Source organism: Mesoplodon mirus (genome assembly GCF_964341445.2).
Source record: "Mesoplodon mirus genome assembly, chromosome: 11".
Classification (NCBI taxonomy): domain Eukaryota; kingdom Metazoa; phylum Chordata; class Mammalia; order Artiodactyla; family Ziphiidae; genus Mesoplodon; species Mesoplodon mirus.
This window is the reverse complement of record NC_138987.1, coordinates 96,858,063-96,885,300: the sequence shown is the minus strand read 5'-3', so window position 1 is coordinate 96,885,300 and position 27,238 is coordinate 96,858,063. Positions and strand designations below refer to the sequence as shown.

Genomic DNA, 27,238 nt, shown 5'->3' with positions numbered 1-27,238 from the left:
TTATGGTTGTTTGTCTACATACCTCCCTACCCCCATTAGATTATTCTCAATGCTTTTTCCTCTCTTTTTCTTCATACAAATTCCAGTTCCTAACACATAGGAAGTGATCTGTAAACTTGAATGAATGAATAAATGAGTGATATTTTACCTCTCTGGTCCTCATGATGCTTTATTGAGAATAAAGAAATCAGAATAAGAGATGTCTGAAGTTCTTACCAACTCCAGAATTCTCTTTTCCAATATGCATTAAGTAAATGGCTGGTGAGCAGATGAATAGAATCCAACCAAAAGAAAATCCCTTTAAAGGTGCAGCTTAAAGGAACATGGATCAATTTGTTTAAGTTCTATTCTAGAAGCAGGCTACTGTGAGTTTTTTGAATCTCTTATATATTTTGTCTTGCCTCTGAGACCTTTCAGAGACATTTCAGACCACCTGAAATAGAGTTTAAGAGGAACTGCTTTAGGAAACCCTTCCAGAGAGTAGATTGCCTTCCATCTCATTATGTACATTAACTATTTCTGTTATGTATCTTTCTCAGATATTTTCACAAAAGGAACAACTGTTTCTCTACACTAGGCAGCTCTTTAGCCTGTTTTTTTTTTTTTGTTTTTTTTTTTTTTGCGGTACAGGGGCCTCTCACTGTTGTGACCTCTCCCGTTGCGGAGCACAGGCTCCGGACACGCAGGCACAGCGGCCATGGCTCATGGGCCCAGCCGCTCCACAGCGTGTGGGATCTTCCCAGACTGGGGCACGAACCCGTGTCCCCTGAATCGGCAGGCGGACTCTCAACCACTGCGCCACCAGGGAAGCCCTCTTTAGCCTCTTTGAAGCTAATGTTACTTCTCTCATCAGAGGAAATTTTACCCTGAGTTCTTCCTCCCTGATCAGAGATATTTTCCTTAAGCGGACATTGTCAGTTTCCCCAGAAAGGCAGCAAATCTATTCGAGGGCATCAAGCTTCTGAGAAGCTACCAGAAGTAGAGGTCTAGAGTAGGGGCTTTTACAGACTATCTCCTTGATCCCTAAAGAGTCCACTGATTCCCTGAAACTCTATTCACAATATTGTGTGCGTGTGCATTTTCCAAAGAGAGATCAATATCTTTCTTCAGACTCTCAAAGGAGCCCCTTGACCCAGAAAAGCTGAATAAGAACCACTGGTCTAGAGTCTGGGATAAAATAGGCTGGGGAGTACAAGGGCTTTTAAGATCAGATAATACTCTTGGGTCATACCAAAGACAGATTCCTCAACAGCCATAGACTGGAGCCCTTGGAACTGAGTCCATCTGGCCATTCCAGGGGCCTCCCTCAGGGGCTTCCCCACGTCCCTGGGACTTGCTGAAACCCACCTGCTCTGCAGACACAGGGAAGTTTTGGGGGTATGGCAGATGTCTGGCCTCCCTGCCCTTATATTTTAACAGCGATGGCCTTGGAGCCAGAGGTTCCTGAAAATCATGGAACCCTCTGAAGACAGAATCATTATCCCGCCACAAGGGGGCACCCAATGCCCAGACAGATGGGACAACGAGCCTCTTGCCTCAGCTCAGAGAAGCTTCTCCTGCTCTGAGCCAAAGCTTGAAGCTCCTGGTTATACAATCGGCCTCCAAAGCCCTTCTACCCACACCCAGTGTCCCCCAGGAAGCCTCATTGCTCCTTTTGGTGCAAACTTTGCGTATGTTCTTGCTAGCCTCAGCCCTTTCCCTAGAGGTGACCCTGGACCCCACACACCTCCCTGGGGTCGGCCTGGAACATGTAATTTGAATTGTGAAGATCCTGATCCGAGGTGATCGTAGCACACACTTCTGCTTTCCACTCCCCAGGTTACTCCTGGGCCTGCAGGGTCCTCACCCAAGGCTCAGTCTTTAGCGTGATTTCAGGGTTGTGAACAGAGCCCTGCAGAGGTGTGCAGATGCCCATGGACATCATTAAAACACCTCTAGATAACTGTGACCTGTTCAGACAGGATAAGGAAAACATCCAGTATTCACTGAGCCCTAAGGGAAGAGTTACCAAAAATTAGCTGCAGCTTGTGTCAGGATCCCAGGCTGCCGTATACTCTAGTGAGGGTGCAATTTTAGCTCCAGAAGGCAGGATGAAAATCTAAACCCATCAGAAGGGTATGGACTTAGACAAAATCAAAAGTATTTTTTGAACTTCTTTTATTAAAAATAATTTAAGTAGGGCTTCCCTGGTGGCGCAGTGGTTGAGAGTCCGCCTGCCGACGCAGGGGACACGGGTTCGTGCCCCGGTCCAGGAAGATCCCACATGCCGTGGAGCGGCTGGGCCCGTGAGCCATGGCCACTGAGCCTGCGTGTCCAGAGCCTGTGCTCCGCAACGGGAGAGTGCACAACAGTGAGAGGCCCGTGTACTAAAAAAAAAAAAATTTAAGTAGAGCACAGTAACACTAAAGAAATATTCAGAAATTTGCTAATTATAGAATGACAAATAATTCTTTGAAGAATATACTTATTTTATTTTCATATCCTATAATAGATTATATCAACTTTTTATAGTATGTTAATAGGTATTCAGAGATTGGATTATATTTATGCAATCTATAAGCATATCTGGAGGTTAAATCATAACTAAGGCTTTGAAGGAAAATCAGAATGAGATTGAAGAGATGAAGGAATAATTCTAGATTTTCCATCAGTCTCTATGCCTCTATGTGATTTTATTTTATTTATTTTATTTTATTTTATTTTATTATTATTTTTTTATTAATTTGTTTTTATTTTTGGCTGTATTGGGTCTTTGTTGCTGCTCATGGGCTTTCTCTAGTTGAGGCAAGCAGGGACTACTCTTCATTGCGGTACGCGGGCTTCTCATTGTCTTGGCTTCTCTTGTTGCAGAGCACAGGCTCTAGAGTGCAGGCTCAGTTGCTCCATGGCATGTGGGATCTTCCCAGGCCAGGGCTCGAACCCGTGTCCCCTGCATTGGCAGGCGGATTCTTAACCACTGCGCTACCAGGGAAGCCCTTATTTTATTTTTTTAATGCAATATCTATATCTTTAAAAATCAAAAATATTAAATTTATAAATGGAGGTTAAAACATTTCCGGGAACTTAGTGTACCCAATCGAGAAGACTCACCTAGATGTACGTTGGCCCCAGGAATAGCATCCCAGCCTCAAATCTCTGGCAAATAGAGAACTTAAGCCTTCTTGAGATGGCAATCACACATCATGGTCATACACTGTCCACTTGAGATAAAACTACTCCCTTAGTGGACAGGTGTCCTTTTAACTCCAGGAAGGTTTGGAATTGACGTGGTGGCATTGCACTGTGTCAGCTTAGCTAAGACGAAACCACATTTCTTGGAATTCCCTCCCTGTGTGGTTCCAGGTTAAGGCTGGCCAGGAGAGAAATGTGTGTGAGGTTTGAAAGGTAGAAAGGCAGAAGTGAAGCAGCAGCCGCTGCTCTGAAGGTCAGCGTGGGTGCTAGACTGCCCCAGCCCCTACCCATCACAGCTGCTCTTCTGGTTCGCTTTTTTCAGCCCAGGTAGCAGCCAATCCTGCAGGGCCTCCAGCTCCTGTCAGGTCTCCTCCTTCAGCTGCACCGACTCCTGGGCCAGGCATGTGTACCTCTCCATGGCAGAGGGTACCAGGTCCTTCTGCAGACAACCCAAATCATCCAGGCTGGAGGTGGTGAGGGACAGATGCAGGTTCCACTTGGTCCCTCCAAGCTCTCCCCCACTTCACAGCCAGCACGTCTTCCCAGCTGACCTGTGGTGATCTCAGGCCTGCCACAGACAGAAACAGAGGAAACAGACATCCACAGACCCCTTCACCAGTTCCTTATTCCATGTCACTCACAGCGGTTTTGCTTCTCCGGTCAAACCTTAACTGATATCAACCAAAAGTGATGAAGCAAATCAAACTCATGCTAAGCTTCATATACATTTTAATCATTAGGACAATCTGTGTATAGTTACTGCTTAAAGTTTTTGTAATGCTTAAAAGAGTTTAGCATGGGAGAGCTATAAAATTAGACTCATTATTCTATTAAAATGTATAATTGATTTTCTTTTTTTAATTAAAAGTATTTTTTTTAATTTTTATTTATTTATTATTTATTTTTGGTTGCATTGGGTCTTCATTGCTGCGCGCGGGCTTTCTTTAGTTGTGGTGAGCAGGGGTTACTCTTCATTGTGGTGTGCAGGCTTCTCATTGCGGTGGCTTCTCTTGTGGAACACGGGCTCTAGGTGCGTGGGCTTCAACATCTATGGCACGCGGGCTCAGTAGTTGTGGCGCACGGGCTTATTTGCTCCATGGCATGAGGGATCTTCCCGGACCAGGGCTCCAACCCATGTCCCCTGCATTGGCAGGCAGGTTCTTAACCACTGTGCCACCAGGGAAGCCCTGTATAATTTATTCTCAATGAATGATTCTAAGTTGAAGGGGGTAAAAAGTGTTGACACAATTATAAAGTTTGAGGGAACTTATCATTCTCTATAGCTAAACATTCATTAGACTTACAAAAAAGTATTTAGGAAATATTTTCTTGTTAGGGTCATAAGCCCACCCAGTCATACATCTAAATACTTAAAAAGAAATCATATATGTGAAATTTAGATACTCAGTTTAAACTATTTAAAGGAATTTGGTGGACTACAGTTGTAAATGGAGTAGATAATGGAATTTAGATTTTTCAACTTCAGTTAATCAAATGTTAATTTTAAAAAGCAGGGGGTGGGGGCGCTTCCCTGGTGGCGCAGTGGTTAAGAACCCACCTGCCAATGCAGGGGACACGGGTTCAAGCCGTGGTACAGGAAGATCCCACATGCCGTGGAGCAACTAAGCCTGTGCACCACAACTACTGAGCCTGTGCTCTAGAGCCCACGAACCACAACTACTGAGCCCTAGTGGCCACAACTACTGAAGCCCGCGCGCCTAAAGCCCATGCTCCACAACAAGAGAAGCCACGGCAATGAGAATCCCACACACCACAACGAAGAGTAACCCCCGATTGCTGCAACTAGAGAAAGCCCGCATGCAGCAATGAAGACCCAATGCAGCCAAAAATAAATTAATTAAAATAAATTAATTTTTAAAAAAAGCGAGGGCACTTCCGTGGCAGTCCAGAGGTTAAGGCTTCACCTTCCAGTGCAGGGGATGAGGGTTCAATCCCTGGTCGGGGAGCTAAGATCCCACATGCTTCCCAGCCAAAAAACCAAAACATAAAACAGAAGCAATATTGTAACAAAATCAATAAAGACTTTAAAAAATGGTCCACATCAAAAAGATCTTTAAAAAAATTTTTTTTAAGTGAAAATTAGAGAATTCCCTGGCTGTCCAGTGGTTAGGACTTGGCACTTCCCCTGCCGAGGGCGTGGGTTCAATCGCTGGTTGGGAGACTAAAAACCCGCAGGCCATGCAGCGTGGCCAAAAAATTTTTTTTGAAAAGTGAGAATTATTGGGAAGATTCTGGGAAGATGGAGAAGTAGGAAGTGCCAGGAATCTGGCTTCCTTCTGACACAACCACTGCACTGGCAGAATCCGTCTGATGTAATTGCTTTGGAATTCTGGAGTCTGCTGAAGGCTTGCAATGTCCAGGGGAAGACTTGGATAGTAAATTATGGTTAATTTTGCTTAATATCAGCTCTTAGCACAATAGCAGCTACCCGTTCCCTATCCCCAGCCAGGTGGCAGGCAGCTGTGCATGTGTTCCTGGAGCAGTTTACACACAGCTTGTGGAAGCCAGGGTGGGCAAAAAGGACCCTGTCTTCTAAATATTGGGAATCTGTGCCCTGATTGCTGATTGCTGCTTCTGATCACAGAGCTGCAAAGAGGCCAGCAGCCATTGTTGTTGCACCTCCCCTACCTGTCAGAAGCCCCTCCCCCTCCAGCTGAAGTGACTGCCAGGGGACTTAAAGGGCCAGTGCTTTTCCCCCTCCTCATTTTTTACTTTTTCCTTTTTCAGGCTGCCAAGGGTGTGGGTTCAATCCCTGGTCAGGGAACTAAGATCCAGCAAGCTGTGGGGTGTGGCCAAAAGAGAAAAGAAAAAGAAAGAAAGAAAGCAGCAGGAGAAAAGCAGATCATCACATACAGGGGATGCTCAATAAGATCATCAGCATATTTTTCATCAGAAGCTTCAGAGGCCAGAAGACAGTGGGCCAGTACATTCAAAGTGCTAAGAGAAAAAATATTAACAAAGAATACTACATCTAGCAAAACGGTCCAGTGAGGGTGAAATTAAGACATTCTGATATAAACAAAAGCTGTGGGAGATCATGACCATTAGACCTGCCCTGCAAGAAATGCTCAAGGAGGTCCTGCAAGGTGAAATAAAAGGACACTAGACAGTAACTTAAAGCCGTATGAAGAAGTAAAGATCTCAATAACAGTAAATATATGGGCAATTATAAAAGCTGGTATTATTGTAAGAGTGGTTTGTAACTGCACTTTTTGTTTCCTATAAGATTTAAGAGACTAATACATTTAAAGAAAAAAATTATTAGTGTAAAAGTTAGTATTACTGAAACTTTGATATGTGACTCCCAGTCTTGTTTTCTACATAATTTAAGAGACTAATGCATTTAAAAGAATTATTAGTTTATGTTTTGGGGTACACAATATAAAATGTAATTCTGTGACATCAACAACTAAAAGGATGTGGAAATGGAGCTGTAAAGGAGCACAGTTTTTGTGTGTTATTTAAATTAAGCTGGTATAAATTCAAACTGTAGTGTTATGACTTTAGAATGTTAAATGTAATCCCCATGATAACCACAAAGAAAATAGCTATAGAATATACACAAAACAAAATGAGAAAGGAATATAAATATTTCACTACCAAAAAATCAGCTAAATACAAAAAAAGACAGGAATGCAGGAAATGGGGAGGGGGAAAGCTATAAGGCATATAGAAGACAAATAGCACAATGGCAGAAGTCTCTCCTTACCAGTAATTACTTTAAATGTAAATAGATTAAGCTCTCCAGTCAAAAGACAAAGATTGGCAGAATGGATAAAAGCACATGACCAAAAAAAACCCCCCAAAACAAAAAAACACATGACCCAACTTTTGCTATCTGCAAGAGACTTACTTGAGATCCAAAGACATAAACAGGCTGAAAGTGAAAGGATGGAAAAAGATATTCCATGCAAATAGTAACCAAAAGGAAGCAGGAGTGGCTGCACTAATATCAGAAAAAAATAGACTTTAACTCAGAAAATGTTACAAGAGACAAAGGACATTATATATTAATAAAAGGTTCAGGGCTTCCCTGGTGGCTCAGAGGTTAAGGATCCTCCTGCCAATGCAAGGTACATGGGTTTGAGCCCTGGTCCAGGAAGATCCCACATGCCACACAGCAACTAAGTCCTTGCACCACAACTACTGAGCCTGCACTCTAGAGCCCGTGAGCCACAACTAGTGAGTCCATGTGTCACAACTACTGAAGCTCACGTGCCTAGAGCCCATGCTCTGCAACAAGAGAAGCCACCACAATGAGAAGCCCGTGCACTGCATGGAAGAGTAGCCCTCACTTGCCACAATTAGAGAAAGCCCATGCACACCAGTGAAGACCCAATGTAGCCAAAAATAAATAAATAAATAAATAAAATTTTAAAAATAAATAAAATAAACAATTCATTCATTTAAAAAAATAAAATAAAAGGTTCAATATAGCAAGAAGATATAATAGTTATAAACATATACTCACTGACAGACCTTTAAAATTTATAAAACAAAACCAGACAGAATTGAAGGGAGAAATAAACAGTTCTACAATAATAGCTGGAGATGTCAATACCCCACTCACGATAATGATAGAACAAGGAGAAAAAAGATGAGTAAGGAAATAGTGGGGGTCTTTTAATTGAACTATAGTTGATTTACAATGTTGTGTTAATATCTGCTGTACAGCAAAGTAATTCAGTTATACATATCTATACCTTCTTTTTCATATTCTTTGCCATTACGGTTTGTCATAGGATATTGAATATATTTCCCTGTGCTATACAGTACATCCTTGTTGCTTATCCATTCTCTATATAATGGTTTGCATTTGCTAACCCCAAACTCCCAATTCTTTTTTTTTTTAACATCTTTATAGGAGTATAATTGCTTTACAATGGTGTGTTAGTTTCTGCTTTATAACAAAGTGAATCTGCTATACATATACATATATCCCCATATCTCCTCCCTCTTGCGTCTCCCACCCACCTTCCCTATCCCACCCCTCTAGGTGGTCACAAAGCACTGAGCTGATCTCCCTGTGCTATACAGCTGCTTCCCACTAGATATCTATTTTACGTTTGGTAGTGTATATATGTCCATGCCACTCTCTCACTTCGTCCCAACTTACCCTTCCCCCTCCCCGTGTCCTCAAGTCCATTCTCTACATCTGAGTTTTTATTCTGTCCTGCCACTAGGTTCTTCATAACCATTTTTTTTTAAGATTCCATATATATGTGTTAACATATGGTATCTGTTTCTCTCTTTCTGACTTACTTCACTCTGTATGACAGACTGTAGGTCCATCTACCTCACTACAAATAACTCAATTTCGCTTCTTTTTATGGCTGAGTAATAGTACATTGTATATACGCACCACATCTTCTTTATCCATTCATCTGTCGATGGACACTTAGGTTGCTTCCATGACCTGGCTATTGTAAATAGAGCTGCAATGAACATTGTGGTACATGACTCTCTTTGAATTATGGTTTTCTCAGGGTATATGCCCAGTAGTAGGATTGCTGGGTTGTATGGCAGTTCTATTTTTACTTTTTTAAGGAACCTCCATACTGTTCTCCATAGTGGCTGTATCTATTTACATTCCCACCAACAGTGCAGAAGGGTTCCCTTTTCTCCACACCCTCTCCAGCATTTATTGTTTGTAGATTTTTTGTTGATGGCCATTCTGACTGGTGTGAGGTGATACCTCATTGTAGTTTTGATTCGTATTTCTCTAATGATTAGTGATGTTGAGCATTCTTTCATGCATTTGTTGGCAATCTGTATATCTTCTTTGGAGAAATGTGTTTTTAGGTCTTCTGCCCATTTTTGGATTGGGTTGTTTGTTTTTTTGATATTGAGCTGCATGAGCTGCTTGTAAATTTTGGAGGTTAATCCTTTGTCAGTTGCTTCATCTGCAAATATTTTCTCCTATTCTGAGGGTTGTCTTTTCATCTTGTTTATGGTTTCCTTTGCTGTGCAAAAGCTTTGAAGTTTCATTAGGTCCCATTTGTTTATTTTTGTTTTTATTTCCATTTTTCTAGGAGGTAGGTCCAAAAGGATCTTGCTGTGATTTATGTCATAGAGTGTTCTGCCTATGTTTTCCTCTAAGAGTTTTATAGTGTCTGGCCTTACGTTTAGGTCTTAATCCATTTTTAATTTATTTTTGTGTATGGTGTTAGGGAGTGTTCTACTTTCATTCTTTTACCTGTAGCTGTCCAGTTTTCCCAGCACTACTTATTGAAGAGGCTGTCTTTTCTCCATTGTATATTCTTGCCTCCTTTATCAAAAATAAGGTGACCGTATGTGCGTGGGTTTATCTCTGGGCTTTCGATCCTGTTCCACTGAAGGAAATAGTGGTCTTAAACAACAAAATAAACCAGCTAGATCTAACAGACATATATGGAACACTACTCAGCAACAACAGCATGCACATTCTTCTCAGTGGCACAGATATCATTTTCCAGGATAGACTATATGTTAGGCAAAAATTAAATCTCAATAGATAAATTTTTTTTGGCTGTGCCACGCGGCATGCGGGATCATAGTTTCCTGACCGGGGATTGAACCCACACCTCTGCAGTGGAAGCACGGAGTCTTAACCACTGGATCACCAGGGAAGTCCCTCAATAGATTTTAAAAGATATATTTCATATAAAGTATCTTCTCTGATCAGTGGAATGAAGTTAGAAATTAATAATAAAAGGAAAACTGTAAAATACACATATTGTGGAAATTAAACAACACATTTTTAAACAACCAATGGATCCAAGAAGAAATCACAAGGGAAATTATAAAATACTTAGAGGCAAATGCGAATGAAAACCCAACATACCAAAACTTTGGGGATGCAGTGAATGTAGTACTGAGGGGTAAATTTATAGTGAATTGTTTATACATTAAAAAAACAAGATTTCAAATCAACAACCTAACTTTACAACTTAAGGAACTAGAAAAAGAAGAAGCAACTAAACCCAAAGCTAGCAAAAGGAAGTAAAAAAGTTAGGGCAAAGAAAAACAAAACAGAGAACAGGAAAACTATAGAGAAAATCATTGAAACCAAAAGTTGGTTCTTTGAAAAGATCAACAAAATTGGCAAACCTTTAGTTAGATGAACTAAGAAAAAAAGAGAGAAGACTCAAATTACTAAAATCAAAAATGAGGGAATTCCCTGGTGGTCCAATGGTCCAAGACTAAATCACAAAGAAATAGAAAATTTGAATAGACCTGTAACTAGCAAGGAGATTAAATCAGTAATCATAAACCTCTCAGCAAGTAGCACTGTTTACAATAGCCAAGACATGGAAACAACCTAAGTGCCCATCAACAGACAATTGTCTTAAGAAGATGTGGTGTATATATACGATAGAATATTACTCAGCCATAAAAAGAATGAAATATTGCCATTTGCAGCAAAATGGATGGACCTAGAGAATATTATACTTAGTGATGTAAGTCAGACAAAGACAAATATTATATGATATCACTTATATGTGGAAATCTAAAAAATAATACAAAAGAATCTACATACAAAACAGAAACAGACTAATAGACATAGAAAACAAACTTATAGTTACCAAAGGAGAAAAGGAGGGGAGGGGTAAATTAGGAGTGTGGGATTAACAGATACAAACTACTATACATAAAATAGATAAACAACAAAGACCTACTGTATAGCACAGGGAACTATATTCAGTACCTTGTAATAACCTATAATGGAAAATAATCTGAATATATATATATATATATATAGGACTTCATGGAAATTTTCAAACTTTGTGTATCAAAGGACACTATCAACAGAGTAAAAGGGCAACCCACAGAATAGGAGAATATATTTGCAAACCCTATATTTGATAAGGGATTAATATCCAGATTATAGAGAGAACTCTGCTAACTCAATGACAAAATAAAACAACAACAACAAAACCCTCAACAATGTGCAAAGAACCTGAGTAGACATTTCTCCAAAGAAGACAGACAGATGGCCAAGAGGCACATGAAAAGATGCTCAACATCACTAATCATCAGAGAAATGCAAATCAAAACTACAATGAGGTATCACCTCACACCAGTCAGAATGGGCATCATCAGAAAATCTACAAACAACAAATAAATGCTGGAGAGGGTGTGGAGCAAAGGGAACCCTCTTGCACTGTTGGTGGGAATGTAAATTGATACAGCCACTGTGGAGAGCAGTATGAAGGTTCCTTAAAAAACTAAAAATAGAACTACCATATGACCCAGCAATCCCACTACTGGGCATATACCCTGAGAAAACCATAATTCAAAAAGACACATGCACCCCAATGTTCATTGCAGCTCTATTTACAATAGCCAGGTCATGGAAGCAACCTAAGTGTCCATCGACAGATGATAAAGATGTGGTGCATATATACAATGGACTATTACTCAGCCATAAAAAGAAACGAAATTGAGTTATTTGTAGTGAGGTGGATGGACATAGAGTCTGTTATACAGAGTGAAGAAAGTTGGAAAGAGAAAAACAAATACCGTATGCTAACACATATATATGGAATCTAAAAAAAAAAAAAAAGTGGTTATGAAGAACCTAGCGGCAGGACAGGAATAAAGACTCAGATGTAGAGAATGGACTTGAGGACACGGGGAGGGGGAAGGGTAAGTTGGGATGAAGTGAGAGAGTGGCATGGACATATATACGCTACCAAATGTAAAATAGATAGCTAGTGGGAAGCAGCTACACAGCACAGGGAGATCAGCTCAGTGCTTTGTGACCACCTAGAGGGGTGGGATAGGGAAGGTGGGAGGGAGGAGACATGGGGTTATATGTATATGTATAACTGATTCACTTTGTTATAAAGCAGAAACTAACACACCACTGTAAAGCAATTACACTCCAATAAAGATGCTTAAAAAAAAAATACGCCAGAAAAGTGTTCTGAAACACACACACACACACACAAAGTGAATATCATTGTCTTACTCTATTATAAATAGTCAAACAAAATCTATAGGTCGAAATTAAAGAAAAGTAAGAATTTAAAATTTTTATTATATTCATAATAGAATAACAAAATTTATAAGTTGAACTTAAAGAGTGTAAGGGAAACTAGATTTTGAATTTGGTTACTTTAATAAACTATTTTTTTAATTCCAATAACTATGCATAGACTTTTATTCTGTGCCCTCAAATATCAAAAGACACAAATTTGCAATATCATGCTTCTTGCAGCTGTACCAAGCCAGCCTATCCCATTCCATTAGTGTGAAAATGTGATGGGGTTTCCTCAGCCGCAGAAGCCTCCCCATTGGCCATCCTAAAGCTCCCATTGCTAATTTCGAGCTCTAGTAAAGGTGAGATTTGTCCCATATACCTCCTCCTGCTGGATTTCTCCCTTCCACTATGAGCTCTGTACCACTTCAGAAATCCCAAGCTCTCACACTGCCCCAACCCCAAGAAGGAAAAGAGCTTGATAATCAACTCATACTCCAAGGAACATTTACTGGGACCTTCTGCATCAAGCACTGTGTAGGGTGCGCCCCCATGTTATCACACTGAACAGCTCACATCCACCCTGTGAGGTAAGCATCAGCATCCCATGTTACAGTGGAAACAGACTCACAGCTTGAGCAACTGACCCGCTAGCAAGTGTCCAAGCAGAGAGATGGCCTTGGACATGGTCCAAGCAACAGATTTACCTTGAATGGCCCTCCACATCTCAGATTTTCACCATCTGTTTGATCGCTATACTCCCTCCCCAGACTCCTCTGACCCCACCAGCCTCCAGGACCTTGCCTGTCACCCTCAACATTCCTCTATGGGCAAGATGCCCATCAACAGAGGAAGGATTGTGGACTAACTCACACGTAAGGGGGAAGGCTGCCACAGCCCTTGACCTTCAGGAACTCCATCAGAGGCACCCAAGGTCAGGGGAGGCAGCTGTGAGAGATGGGGAGGTCCCTGTCACCAAACCACTCTCTTCCCCTCCCAGTAGAGGGAGACAGAAGAAAAGGAAATGTGGGGAAGATGAGTCAGATAAGTTTCTCTTTGCATCACAGAATCAAATTCTCCATCTGTGACTTCAGATAAGTCCCAGGTAACCCCAAGCAATGGCCCACAGGATGTAACTGTAACACACCTACCCCACAAAGCATCATGTTCCAACTCTGTGGAGAAAACAGTTGCCTCCTTCGAAAGTCAAAGTGTTACATGAACAATGAACAATTAGAAATGAAACTAAGAAAACAATTCCATTTACAATAGTATCAAAAAGAATAAAATACTTAGGGATAAATTTAATGAAGAAAGTGCAAGACTTGTACACTGAAAACTACAAAACAATGATGAAAGACATCAAGGAAGATCTAAATAAATGGGAAAATATCTTATGTTCTTATAGATTGGAGGACTTCTTTTTTTGGGGGGGGTTGTTTGTTTGTTTGTTTGTTTGTTTTTGCCACACCACACGGTGTGCAGGATCTTAGTTCTCCGACCAGGGATAGAACCTGTGCCCTCTGCAGTGGAGGTGTGGAGTCTTAACCACTGGACTGCCAGGGAGTCCCAGGACATCATTTTTTTTTTTTTTTTTTTTTTTTTGCGGTACGCGGGCCTCTCACTGTTGTGGCCTCTCCCGTTGCGGAGCACAGGCTCCGGACGCGCAGGCTCAGTGGCCATGGCTCACGGGCCCAGCCGCTCTGCGGCATGTGGAATCCTCCCGGACCGGGGCACGACCTCGTGTCCCCTGCATCGGCAGGCGGACTCTCAATCACTGCGCCACCAGGGAAGCCCAGGACTTCATATTTTTAAGATGACAATACTCCCCAAATTCACCTACAAATCCAATGCAACCCCTGTCATTCTAACTGCCTTGTTTTGCAGAAATAGATGAACCAATCCAAAAATTCATATGGAAATGAAAGAGATACAGAATAGCCAAAGTTATCCTGAAAAAGAAGAACAAAGTTGGAGGATTCACACTTCCCAATTTCAAAACTTACTGCAAAGCTTCAGTAATCGAAACAGTGTGGTACTGGCATAAAGACAGACATACAGATCAATGGAATAAACTCAAGAATCCAGAAATCAACCCATACATCTATGGCCAGTTGATTTTGACAAGGGTGCCAAGACCACTCAATGTGAAAAGAATAGTCTTTTTAACAACTGGTGCTGGGACAATGCATATCCACGGGCAAAAGAATGAAGTTGAACCCTTACCTCAAATTATATACAAAACTTGACTCAAAATAGATCAAAGAAATAAAACTATAAAACTGTCAGAAACAGGTGTAAATCTGTGTGACCTTGGATTAGGCAATGACTTCTTAAATATGATACCAAAATCACAAGCAACAAAAGAAAAATAGATAAACTGGACTTTATCAAAATTAAACATGTTAGTGTAACAAAGGACACCACCAACAAAGTGAAAAACAACCCACAGAATGGAGAAAATATTTGCAAGTCACATATTTGATGAGTCTAGCATCCAGAATATATAAAGAACTCTTATAACTCAACAAAAAAGACAAATAATCCAATTTAAACATGGGCAAAAGGTTTGAATAGACTTTCTCAAAGAAGATATACAAATGTCCAATAAGCACATGAAAAGAGGCTCAGCATCATTAGTCTTAAGGAAATGCGAATCAAAACCACAGTGAGGTACCACTTCATACCAACTAGGGCAGCTATAATTTTTTTAATGGAATTTGACATGTGTTGGTAAACAAGTAGAGAAACTACATGACCACTGGTGGGATTGTCAAATGGTTCAGTTACTGTGGAAAAGTTTGTCAGTCCCTTAAGAAGCTAAACACAGAACTAACATATGACCCAGCCATTCCAATCATAGGAATATGAGAATTCAAAACATATGTTCAAACAAAACTTGTACGTGAATGTTGATAGCAGCATCCTTCATAACAGCCAAAAAGTGGAAACAACCCAAACGTTCTTCAACTGATAAATGGATAAACAAACTGTGGGATATCCGTACAACAGAATATTATTCAGCCATACAAAGCATGAAGTAGATGAATCATGCCACAACATGGATAAACCTTGAAGATATTATGCTAAAGTGAAAGAAGCCAGACAGATGACCATGTATGACTCCATTTATATGAAATGTTGAGAATAGGCAAATCCATAGAGATGAAAAATAGATTAATAGGGACTTCCCTGGTGGTGCAGTGGTTAAGAATCTGCCTGCCAATGCAGGGGACACGGGTTCAAGCCCTGGTCTGGGAAGATCTCACATGCCATGGAGCAACTAAGCCCGTGAGCCACAACTACTGAGCCCGCATGCCACAACTACTGAAGTCCGCATGCCTAGAGCCTGTGCTCCGCAACAAGAGAAGCCACCGCAATGAGAAGCCCGCACACCGCGATGAAGAGTAGCCCCCGCTTGCCACAACTAGAGAAAGCCCGTGCATAGCAACGAAGACCCAACGCTGCCAAATAAATAATAAAATAAATATATTTAAAAAATAGATTGATGATTGCCCGGAGATGGGGGAGGGGGAAGTGGGACTGACTGCTAGTGGGCCTGAGATTTCTTTTAGGGGAGATGGGAATGTTCTGGAATTAGATAGTGGGGCTATTTGCACGACGTTGGGGAAAATCCTAAAATCCACTGAATTGTACATTATAAAATGGTTTAAAAATGTTGAATTTTATCTCAATTTTTAAAGAGTCAACATGCACCAAGTTGCCCTTCAGTCTGGGCCAGAAGAAAGTGTAGTCTAGTGCTGAAGCAGAAGGGTCTGGGGGTTCCCTGAGTCCCACTGGCATCTTGCAAATGAGGTAAGGGATACCACCTCCGCGCAGATCTGAAGTCTCTGGAGGTCTGTAGTGGGGACAGGAGTGATCTCGCCCACCACAGGGAGGCTTGTCTCAGCCCCTAGAGCGGATGGCAAACATCCAAAGGGATCTACAGAACTGGCAGAGGCCCTGCAGGTTGGGTCCCTAAACAAAGGATTTTTGTAGGCAAGGGCCGAGAGTGGACTTGAGGACACGGGTGGTGACCCAGGAAGAAAAGACATCAGTCACAAAGGGGAAATACAAACTGCCAATGATCATGGAAAGATGCTGGGGCTCGCTGGTAATCAGAAGGATGTACACTGAACAACAGTGAGTCGGCATTTCCCCCCAAGTCGATTGTCTAAAATGGTTTGCTAATAAGAAAGGCTGGCAGGATGTGAGCAGACGTGCTCTCATCTCACGGCTGTTGGATGTGTGAATTGGTAGAACCACTTTGGAGGGCAACTCGCCAGTACCTATTAAAGTGAAAAATGTGCATACCCTATGACTCAGCGATTCCAGTGCCCAGAATTTATTCTAAAGAGACACTCTCATAAGCACAGAGAAGTAGCAGATGCTATGCGACAACACTTGTAATAGTGAAATGTTGGGGAAAAAAGCTAAATATTCATAAACAGGAGAATGGCTAAAAAGCCTACATACATCCATTCTCTATCAAAATTAGTAGTTCTACATGTATAACATGAAACGATCTCCAAGACATATTACTGGATTTAAAAAGCAAATTTTAGAAGGATGTGTACTATGTATCATTTATGAAAAAACAAAGCACAACCCAAAACGCAAGTGTGCTGGGCCCTTGGAGAATTCTGCCTGGCAGGCTGGGGTACCAGGCCAATTAACAATCCTTTCTTTATCTGGAAAAAAGATGGACTTTTAAAAGCAACACAGGAAGAACATGGAACTGCCAGGCTTGGGCTGTTTCATTTCCAAGAGATCATTTTTAACGAGTACAGAGAACCAGTGCATGACTCGTTCCATAGGCTTTCTTTCTGGCTCTGTGTTAGGAGAATTACTGCAGGCTTGTATAGTATTTCCTTTAGAGAACAGAGGTACCTTCCCATTCCCAAATAAGAAAGAGAAAGTGAAAATTAGGTGTCCTTGCCAGCAACCATCTCAGGTATAAAAGGCGGGGGGTAAGCTTCTCACCAGGGAGAAGTAGTGACCACAGGCTGTACAAGAGGCTCTTCGTCCACCTGCCCAGAGACCAGAGGTCTTCCCTGCTTTGAGAAATTCAAACAGAGGGTCCTCAGTAGGAGAGGGTGTGAGAACAGAGTGAGAAATATTTCATTTTTGCTTAATAATATTTTAAGTAGGAAATAAAATGGACTTTACTGGAAAAATCCATCTGGGTTTTTTTGCTGATAGATGTCTGTCTCTGGGGGTTCTGAACTTTCATTCCCTGCTATAAAAAAAGAACCTGTTTATTAACAACAGCCTAACAAGCGAAAGGGGTCTTCCCTCATTTGGGGCCATGAACGTTCCTAAAAAAATAAAACACACACATATAATTTGTTTGTTTAGAAAAAGTTCTGCAAGAATCCCCACTAACCTGAAACAGTGACTACCCCTGAAGGAGCAGGGAGAGGACCAGGACCAGGGCTGAAGGGAGGAGATTGATCAAAGGGAATTTGAGTCTCATCAATAATTGTTCAATATTTTTTTCCATTTTCACTTCTAATTTTTTACATAAAAAAGGATGACATAAAGTTGGGGAAAACAAGTTCCCTGGTGCCTAGTGGTTAGGATTCCAGGCTTTCACTGCTGTGGCCCAGGTTCAGTCCCTGGTCAGGGCTACTGTGATCCCGTGAGCCACATGACACTGCCAAAAAAAAAAAAATAATTGGCAAATTTTAAGGGACTTCCCTGGTGGTCTAGTGGGTAAGACTCCATGCTCCCAATGCAGGGGGCACAGGTTCCATCCCTGGTCAGGGAACTAGATCCCTCATGCCGTATGGCCAAAAAAACTGAAAATAAAAATTAAAAAATAAAGTTGGGGAGAATATTTAGAGATAATATTATTTTTACTTATTTACAACATAAAATATCTTTTTTGCTTTCAGTCAAACATTAATATATGACAAAATCTTATATAATATAACAACATTTAGTAATAATATATTTAGTAAGAGCACTGTGATTTAATGTGTTTCATTATTTTTTTAAAATCTTGCTCCAATACTTTATATATAGTGACTAAGAGCTCTGGGTCTAAGTTCAAATATTTTGTTTTAATGCCTGACCTGGATGAAAAACGGTGCTCTAGGTCAGACGGTTTCAGGTGCATTTTCTGATTTCAAATTGCAAGTCCAGGTCAAGGGCATGTCCCTTCAAAGTGGTTTTGCAGTTGACTCTATCAGGTGTTTTATTTGTATATGTGTATGAACATATAAATATATTTATATGTTTTTAAAATTTGTATTGTGAACTATACCAAACATACAAAATAGTAGAAAATGGACTTGAGGACATGGGGAGGGGGAAGGGTAACCTGGGACGAGGTGAGAGAGTGGCATGGACATATATACACTACCAAATGTAAAATAGATAGCTAGTGGGAAGCAGCTGTATAGCACAGGGAGATCAGCTCGGTGCTTTTGTGACCACCTAGAGGGGTGGGATAGGGAGGGTGGGAGGGAAACGCAAGAGGGAGGGGATATGGGGATATAGGTATACATATAGCTGATTCACTTTGTTATACAGCAGAAACTAACACACCATTGTAAAGCAATTATACTCCAATAAAGATGTTTAAAAAAAAAAGAAAAAATCGTATATAGAAATAATAATATGAAAACCAATGCTAAGACCAGTACATTAGCAGAAATTTAGAAGCTTCCTGATCATACCTTTCTTCCACCAGCAGGGGAGGCAGCTCCGGGTTTTGTCTCTCACGCCCTTACTTTTCTTTCTAAGTTCTACCGATTGTGTGTGTCCCTGAACAACAAAACTGTTTAGTTTTGCCTGGTTTTATACTTCATATATATAGAATCTTACTCATATCCTTTTCTGTGGCTTGCTTCCCTCACACAATATCACTCAACATTATGGTTTTATTTATTTGTTTACTTGTTTTTTTGCAGTGAAATATGCATAACATAAAATTGACCATTTTAACCATTTTTAAGCATACGATTCACTGGCATTAAGGAATACGTTCACATTGTTGTACAATATTATGTTTTTAAGATTCATCCATACTATCGTATGTGGCTTCACGGAGGTCACTCATTTTCATTCCTCGAAAGTATTCCATTGGGTGAATATTCTGTTAGGGGAATCTACTATCATTTATTATTCAATCTACCATTTATGGACCTATGGGTTCTTTTGTTTCTTTTTCTTTTGTTATCACACATATTAGTGCTTGAACATTCTTGCATGCATCTCCCGGGGCACATGTGCAAGAATCCCTAGTGCATATAATTTCTGGTGGAATTGATGGATTTTACTGGTTTAATTTTCTGTAAAGAGAGGCTATGAACCTATCAATATTACTTGTATAATTGAATTTCAATTTAGAAAAAGACAAGTAAAGAAAGAAATTGGGATGTTTTCAGAGAGTGAATGGTGAGATGGGAAACAGAAAGGTACCGGAAGAGCGGCTGAGGCATGCATGTCTGCAGGCTGAGGGTATCGGCAGGCATGAATTCAGTGCAGCAACGTGTACAGAGAGCACCAGTACATGCCCGCTCTGTACGTGCTACGGTCGGCAGTGGGCCGGGGTTCAGGAGACCTGTGCGTTCTCCTGCCTTCGCCACAAAGAACCAGTCATCCTGCCGCCTTGGCCTATGGTTCTGACACCTGCAAAATGAGAGGATGGACCCACAGGATCAGAAACCTCCCTTCCAGCTCTGCTAGTTTGGGATCCTAAGCAGATCCGAGTAGTGAGACAGGGGCTCACCACCAGCAGTTCTATCTAGAAGCCAGAAGGAGAGGGCCTGGGGCCCGGGTAGGAAAGAATTCTGCTTCCCCAGGATCCAAAAGAGGACTTAAGACAAGGATGGGGCCCAGCCCTAGCGAGCCAGTGGAAGCCATGTGGTGGTAACTAGTTAATAGCTGCTCTCTTGATTTGTAGCATTTTCTGACTTACCTGACTGTAAATACTCCCACCACAGCCAATTTCAGGCTACCAGTGCATAAGGAGCTCAGAAGATTCTTGACAATGTAACAGTCAGGCTTTGGCTGGACGGTGCTGGTTGACTCAGCACGCCACTGGGAGATGAACTAGCCATGAGAGGTAAGGGCTCAGATGACACCCCACAGACCAGCAGGGGAAATGAAGGCAAGTGACTCACAGGACTCACGGTGCTTTAGACTTGGTGCAAGTCCGGGGAAATCACAGTGTTGCCTCCGAGCAGGGAAGATCACTAAGCTGGTGTGTGTACAGTCGTCACTCATCTGGGTGGGCAAGAGGAGCCAGGAAATGCCAGGGTGCAGGAGCCCACACGGCGGGGTAGCAGCCCCACCCCCTTGCAACATCACTTTTCTTTTCGTTTAACCAGGGTCCCCTGAGTGTGACTTGTGTAGCAGACATACTGCACGGCCAGCTTGCCCATCCTGGTGGGTCTTTGTCTCTTTCATGCTCCTTTGGTTCGTTCCCAGATTAATTGGCTGTTCCCTCAACCCCGTGTCTTGGGACTTGCAGCCTCAAACACCAAGAAAGGGAGGGGAAGAATGAACATTTCTTGAGTACCCAAAGGGGGCAAGGCACTTCATTCGTATCGTTACAGTTAATTCTCCCAACATGACACAATCCCCAAGCCGACGCAGACTTGATTCAGAGAGGTCCTGGGACTCGCTTGAGTTGATTCAGGTAGGAACTGGCAGAGGTGCTTTTGGACCACCAATCTGTGTTATTCTGAAAGCCATACTCGCTCCACCTACCCCAGGATCCTCCTGTCTAGGTGGGTATGGGTCCTGGGACCCTCATCTGTCTCCTTGCCCCGATGTCTTTGAGAATTTCCCCTTACTGGTTTTGCCCTTTGGTGGCTTTATAACTCGTAGTCAGAAAACCTCAACAGTCAGCACTCAAACCTTACATGTCAATGTACACAATATCTGAGTCCAGAAATCAGTTTTATCTTAAACCTAAATTAAGTCTTTAAACCATACATCACATACAATCACAAGCCCTAGAGCAGAAACAGTGCTCAGGGAGGAGAGGGCCACAGAACACCCGTGAAGAGGGGACTTCTGGCTCCGGCACACACACAAAAAAGCCCTGAAAAGCTACGTAACAATCTTTTACACCAAGAGTTAAGCCCTCAACAAAGGAAGGGAAATACCAGCTGCCAAAGAGGGGCTCTGGTCCCCTGGGGGCTGAGTCTTTTAACACCCACGTGGGTCCAGAGGAGAAGACCTTGGGCCCCGCCAGACCAGAAGCTGGAAAACATACCTTCCCACATAAAGCTTGACACCTTTAGGGGAACTCTAGAAAAATCCACTCACCAACACGGAGCCTCAGCAAGGAAGCTTGTCTGTTTCCATCTGCTTTTTGGGTGAAGGAAAAATTGTCTTGAAAATGTATAACTATAAGCCTGTGCTCACTCAGATTTAGGGTTCAAAATCATTTTATTTTATTTTTTTATTTTTGGCTGTGTTGGGTCTTCGTTGCTGCGCACGTGCTTTCTCTAGTTGCAGCGAGTGGGGGCTACTCTTTGTTGAGGTGCGCGGGCTTCTCATTGCGGTGGCTTCTCTTGCTGCAGAGCACGGGCTCTAGGCACGCGAGCTTCAGTAGTTGGGGCACGCTGGCTCAGTAGTTGTGGCTCGCAGGCTCTAGAGCGCAGGCTCAGTAGTTGTGGCGCATGGGCTTAGTTGCTCCGCGGCATGTGGGATCTTCCCAGACCAGGGCTCGAACCCGTGTCCCCTGCATTGGCAGGCAGATTCTTAACCACTGCGCCACCAGGGAAGCCCTCAAATTTATATTAGACACATGGTTGGAAACCTCCTCTGCCTCCAAGAAAATAACATAGAAATTAGTTTCAGGCCAGTAACATCTCTTGAGTGTCTGGTAAAATCAACCGCAAAACTGCTTTGAAGGAACATGCCCTTGACCTGGGTCCCCGAGTATTCCAACAGAAAAAGCCTTGATGGACTCAAGATTCGAGATCAGAAAACTCACCTGAAACAGTCTGACCTAGAGCCCCTTTTCATCCAGGTCAGGCATTAAAACCAAATATTTGAACTTAGACCCCGAGCTCCTAGTCACTATATGTAAAGTATTGTAGTGAGATTTTTGAAAAATAATGAAACACATTAAATCACATTGCTCTTACTAAATATATTATTACTAAATATTGTTATATTGTATAAGAGTTTGTTATATATTAATATTTCAGTGAGAACAAAAAGATCTTTTATGTTGTAAATCAGTAAAAATATTATCTTTAAATATTGTTTTCTCCAACTTTATCTCATCCTTTTTATATTTTTATATATGACAATGTAATTTTATCTTACCCTATTTAATGTCCATACTCATATAAAATTTATATTTGAGTATTAGTATATTATATTTATATTTTATATTAATATGTATTCATATATTATATTATATTTGAGTATTATATATTATTATATATATTTGAGTATATAATCTATGACATTTATTTATTTATTTTGGCTGTGACGCACAGCTTGTGGGATCTTATTTCCCCTACGAGGGATTGAACTCAGGCCCTCAGCAGTGAGAGCACAGAGTCCTAACCACTGGCCCACCAGGGAAGTCCCTATAATTTATATTTAAATATTGCATATATTTGAGGATACATGCCCCAAGTCATTTTATTGATGAAATACAAAATCAAAAAAGTTTGGAGACCATGAATTAGAATTATACTTCTCTTTTTAAGCACATATGGAACATTTACAGCCACATACTAGGCCACATAGTAAATCGCAAACAAATGCCAGATGATCTATATGTTTTCATTTTCTGTAGCTGCCACAAAGTTAGTAGTTGAAAAGAACCCAAATTTACTATCAGAGTTCCATAGGTCAGAAGCCCAAAATGGCTCTCACTAGGCTAAAATCAAAGTGTCAGCAGGCTGTGTTTCTTCCTGGAGGCTCCAGGGGAGACTCAGTTTCCTTGCTCTTTCTAGTTTCTAGACGTGTCCATGACTCATAGCCCTCTTCTTCCATCTTCAAGGTCAGTAGCATCAGGCTGAATCCTCCTCATGCTGACACCTCTCTGGTTCTCTCTCCTTCCCTCTTTTACTTGCTATTACATTGGGTCCACCTAGGTAACACAGGATAATCTTCCCAACTCCAGGTCAACTGATCAGCAAACTTGATCCTGTCTGCAGCTTGAATTCCCCATTGCCATATAACAAAATATATTCGGTTCCAGAGTTAGAGACATCACTGGGGGACCAGCATTCTGCCTACCATATTACACATATAGATGACATTCTCTGACCACGTTAAAACAAAATTTAAGTTAATATAAAAGAGAACATTTTAAACCTTAAATCTAGAAATTTAAAAATATACTTATAAATAATACATAGGTCAAAAATAAATAATAATGGGGAAAAATAAACCGACAATAATAAAGACACAATGTGGCAAAACTTATGAGACATAGCTAAAGCCATTCTTAAATGTATACATTAGAAAAGAAGAAAATTTTAAATTAATGAACCAAGCATTCAATTCAAGAAATTAGAAAAAGAAAGGCAGAATAAACCCAAGGAAAGTAAAAGGAAGGAATAAAAATTAGACCAGAGTGTAAAATGAAACAAAGCAAAAAACTAATAGGGAAACAATGAAATCAAGAGGTGGTTCTTTGAAGGAATAAATAAATTAGACTTATTTCTGGCAAAGTGTATCAAGAAAAAATGAGAAATTATAAACAAATATTGGGAGAGAAAATAACTACAGATCTAGTGGTGATTTTAAACATTTATGGCCATAAATCTAAAACAGATTAAATAGACCATCTCCCAGAAAAATATAGCCTACCAAAACTGACTCCAGAAGAAACTGAAAATCTGAATTAAAGCAGTAGTGAAAAACCTATGCTCAAAATACACACACACACACACACACACACACACACACACACAATTTTACCAAGCCTTCAAGGGACAGATCATCCCTATTTTATATAATCTGTATTTAAGAAAAGAAAAACTACCACTGATCAAAAGAAGAGAAGTGGTCAAAGGAAGAATAGGGTGGTGTGTGGAAACCCAAACCAAAGGAAGAAACAATTCTCAGGTAGGTGGGAGCTCAGAGTCCACATACCTCAGCTAAACTTTGCTTGCTGGCTGAAACACCCGCCAGCCCTCCCATCCCTGCACCCTGACTCTCCCCTTCATGGTGCGGCAGTAATGGCCATTGCTAAGAACTTCACATGTGTCTTAGAGATTATCTGATCAATGTCTGCCTCTTACTGTTGTGTCAGCTCCACAAGGGCAGAAACCAGCTGTTTATTTTTTTTCATCATTTTGTCCCATTACTTAGATGGTACCTGACACAGAATGGACATGCAACAAATACCTGTCAAATGGATGAGGAGTGGAATTTACAAGGTCAGTGTGGCCTTGGGCCCTCCAAAACTTCGATTTTATAATTGTGGATAGAACTGCCAGGGAACAAAGCTGAGGCTGGACCATCTCCTACGTAGTAGGTGCCTTACATGCTAGGAGACACCAGGAGCTGGGATTGAGATACTGAAAAGTGGTCAGAGGTTGGAAGAACTGCCCAGAGTTGGTCAGTCCCCCATGTCACCCAGACTGAGGAGTCCCAGGGGTGCAAGCTACAGAACTGGGATGTGAGCACCCAGACCCTTAAGCAGCCCACCCCTCTGTCCTGCCTAGTTGGTCTCTCAAAGCCTTGCTGGGAAGGAGTATCTAAAGTGTTGGGGGCCTGGGGGGTCGGGAGAAGAAGGAATGGAGTGGAAGACAAAGAAGACTAGAAAAACTAAGGGTTTGGTTGATGAGGCTGGGGAATATGATTTCTGATGTCTATGTAGTAGAACAGAACTTCCTTCTAAGGGAGAGTTTAGTTCCGCTGAGGACTTGATTACAGATTTATAAAGGGCCAAGACTGATGTGAGGATTAGGAACTGAAGAGAGTGGAGGGATGCTGCCTGACAGGTTTCTGAAAGGTGGTCTGTGACAAAAGGAGGGAAGAGGACAGCCAGGATGCTCGGTGCCTCTACTGCTTTGGGGAAGGACCATTAAGAACCAGAATATCCAAAATGCAATTTAACTTGTATCCTTATGAGATCTAAAGCTTCAGCAAAATTCTGCCACACCTAACAGATTTCTGCTTATAGTTGGTTCAGAGGAAAATTCAAGAAAGCCCTGTGTCCCCAATCTGGGGCCTGTGGCGGGGCAGAGGTACGGGAATACCCAGGAGCAGAGAGGCAGGCACAAGGCTTCAGCTGAAAGAGGAAGCAGAAGCAGAGGTGACCATCACACTGGACCCACTGGAATCCGTGCAAGTCCACAGCACTGCCTCTTCCCACTCTGCCCGGGACCTGCCCTGACCAGAAGACGTGGGGTGTCTTGTCTAGGGATAAGTAGCAAGGGGACCCCAGCTGACATCCAGGCTGCCTCCCCTGCTCCAGATTACCTTCTCAAAACTAATGAAAGTTGTCAGAGGAGAAGGGCTTCTGCGGGCCTGTCTCTGTAGATGCAAGAAAGGGAGGGAGCTGCTGGGAAGAGACTATGTATCTCGGCCCAGCCGGGAGTGGGGAGAAGCTGAACCCCAAAAGAGAAAGTGAGGGTGGAGGACTTGGTGGGGAGAGGTCAGCAGGCTGCACCTGCAGGGTCTGTAGAGAAGAGAAAAGGCTGTCCAGTCTAGGGGGCCAGCCCAGGACAGGGCAAGGCCCACCAGAAGTTGGTGCAAAAAGCACAGAAGGCAGATGAAGTCATTCCATTCATCCAGAAAAGAGGGCCAGAAAACTGGCTTTCCTCCTCCTGGCCAGAGGTACTCCAGGAAAGCCAGGCAGACCCTGCTCTTACCTTCCCCCCAGCCGCCCAGAGAAGTGATGGGTAGAGGAGGGAATGGGCCTTGACCCAGAGAACGGAGACCCCCCGTGGGGGAGCCCAGGGTCTAGTGGAGGCTGTTAGTTACCAGCATCCTCAATTCCCCCTTTGGCAAGTTTCTCCCTAAAGGTCCCCAACACCTTACCATTCTTCCAGGGTCTCCTGCATCCCCACATGTCTCTCCATGCCCACCTTGAAGTTTAAGACTAACAGTGAAGGGAATTCCCTGGCGGTCCAGTGGTTGGGACTCTGAGCTCTAACTGCCGAGGGCCTGGGTTCAATCCCTCGTCGGGGAACTAAGATCTCACAAGCCGTGTGGCTGAAAAAAAAAAAGACTAACAGTGAAGATATAGATCATAATCTGGGAATGCAGGCAGGACTGTTGGTGACAGCAAAATCCTCAGGTCCCAAGGGTAACGCTCTCTGAGAAGGGAATTCAGGCACCCGGCCAGATATAGCCAGAAGGATGGTTTTACACAGGTAACTCTTCAAATCACACCCCTGTGTGGCTTCCCACTTGAGAGGACTGTCCTGAAGAGTAGAGGAAATTGGGGAAAGACAGGAGGATGGAAAAAATGAAGAGAAAGGAAACCGAAGAATGAGACAGAGGACAGATCTAACAGAGGAGCCCCAGGGGTGTGAGATTTTATGAGCAGTGTGGAAACAACGTCAAAGCCCCTGAATGAAAAAATGGCCCTGGAGAAACAAGCCAGTCTGTGGGGAAAGAGGAGGGGGTGGGGGGGCTGTATGACCCATGTGTTCCTGGGACTCAAAGAGGGGAAAGTCCTGCTATTTCCAATATCCCCAAATCAGTCTTCCCAGGAGAACCACAGAAATAGGGAAACAATGACCCATAGGATCAACATTGAATCCCAAGTGCCCAAGGCTGGGAGAGCAGACGCCCGGGTGCTCCAGGACCAATGGCGAACACAGCCAGAGGTGGGAAGGGGAGGATAAAGATGATAGTAGGGTGAGGGAGGCCAGCTGGGAATGGGTGGCACCCGTACCACAGGCTGGCACGAAGGTTACATGATCATGTGTGAGCTCCCAACACACAGCCTGACAGAGAAGAGACACAGGTTTAAGTCCCTTGTTTGCAATTCTGAACAATCAATCCCGTAGTAAACTCTTTGCGCCGTGAAACCAGACGTCAGTGGATGTGAGGCTGGCTACAGTTGCTATCCACCCCACTGAAAGAGTCCACAGTTCTGCTGCAGAAATGCTGTGCTTGGTGGTGAGCGCTGCTCCA

At 42.3% G+C, this 27,238-nt stretch overlaps 1 protein-coding gene across 1 annotated transcript in view; it reads right to left on the bottom strand.

Annotated features, from left to right (window-relative positions):
- Positions 1-27,238, bottom strand: part of VAMP1 (vesicle associated membrane protein 1) — a 65,013-nt gene that overhangs the window by 17,615 nt on the left and 20,160 nt on the right. The window lies entirely within an intron of this gene.